The sequence below is a fragment of the Myotis brandtii genome, unplaced genomic scaffold (assembly GCF_000412655.1).
Source record: "Myotis brandtii unplaced genomic scaffold, ASM41265v1 scaffold395, whole genome shotgun sequence".
In the NCBI taxonomy this organism is placed as follows: domain Eukaryota; kingdom Metazoa; phylum Chordata; class Mammalia; order Chiroptera; family Vespertilionidae; genus Myotis; species Myotis brandtii.
The window spans coordinates 3,287,694-3,288,911 of record NW_005365155.1 but is presented as its reverse complement, the minus strand read 5'-3'; the positions used below and the strand labels follow the sequence as shown (position 1 = coordinate 3,288,911).

The window sequence follows — 1,218 nt, the reverse complement described above, 5'->3', positions numbered from 1 at the left end:
CGGCACCGGACCCGGTGCGCCCCGACTCGGTGGGGCCGGAAGGGCACGTCCCGCCGTCTGCACCGGAAAGCAGAGATCCGCTCGGACCTGGAACCGACGCTGCTCCCCACGAAGACAGTCATTGGAGCGCGCCTGATGGGGGTGCCCCCAGAGTACCCCCTTTTCCAGCCGGCCTGGGGTAAAGGCCGGGAGCGTCATTGTAACGCACAAAGGGGGCAGGAGGGGGCGGGCGCCCCACCCGGCATGGACGACCTGCCGGGAGGGACACTCCTCCATCCAGGACGGAGCGGTGAGGGGGTGCGGCTGTCCGCGCGTGTAGTTCTTTTAAAAACAGGCGCGATCGCCATCCTTTCCTCCCTGATTTGACGCATAAAATGCCCCAAACTGTTAAGTATAACAGCCACTCTTTGTAAGGGATCGGAACTTTTCCCTATTTTGCCTAATTGCCAAATTTCTCAAATCAGCTTCAGATTAAGAATTCCTGCTTCTGTGAATTTCTGGATGTCAGAAAGAAAAAGTAGACAAAGAGTTCTTAAATTCTGAAATTCCATGCCTAAGATTTCACAAGTGTTGGCAAGTGCTACCTAGATTTTTTTAATTTTTAAAAAACATGATTTTTAAACAAGCAATACTTGCTTCATGCAAATACATTAATACTTCTATTAATGCACTTAATAGAAGTATTGATATCAGTATTATTTGATAACAATATAGCACACCAAAATATTGAAATCTTTTAGAAGAAATACATTTAGTTATTATATTAAACATAAAAGATATTAATCCTCACTCGAGACAAGTATGCTTCAACTGAGAGCTCAACATTATTATAACACTAGAGCCCTGGTGCGCAAAATTAGTGCACAGGTAGGGTCCCTAGGCATGGCCAGCCATCAGGGCCAATCTGGGCCTTCCTGCTGTGGGCCGGGGCCTTCCTTAGTTCCTCGCTGCCCCCTGCTGGTCAGTACCATCATAGTGAGCCATCGAACTCCCAAGAAGACAATTTGCATATTAGCCTTTTATTATATAGGACTAGAGGCCCGGTGCACAAAAATGTGTGCACTGGGGTGGGGGGGTCCCCCAGCCCGGCCTGTGCCCTCTCAAAGTCTGGGACCCCTTGGGAGATAACGACCTGCTGGCTTAGGCCTGCTCCCGGGTGGCAGAGGGCACGCCCAATCCCTAGGTGCAGCCCCTGGTCAGGCTCAGAGCAGGGCCGAT

At 50.5% G+C, this 1,218-nt stretch overlaps 1 long non-coding RNA gene across 1 annotated transcript in view; it reads left to right on the top strand.

The window, feature by feature from the left end:
* The first annotated feature begins 24 nt into the window (after positions 1-24).
* Positions 25-1,218, top strand: part of LOC102261094 — a 7,044-nt gene continuing 5,850 nt past the window's right edge. Inside the window, exon 1 of the long non-coding RNA XR_001363413.1 lies at positions 25-178. This is a non-coding gene — a long non-coding RNA (uncharacterized LOC102261094). The remainder of the gene's footprint in view (positions 179-1,218) is intronic.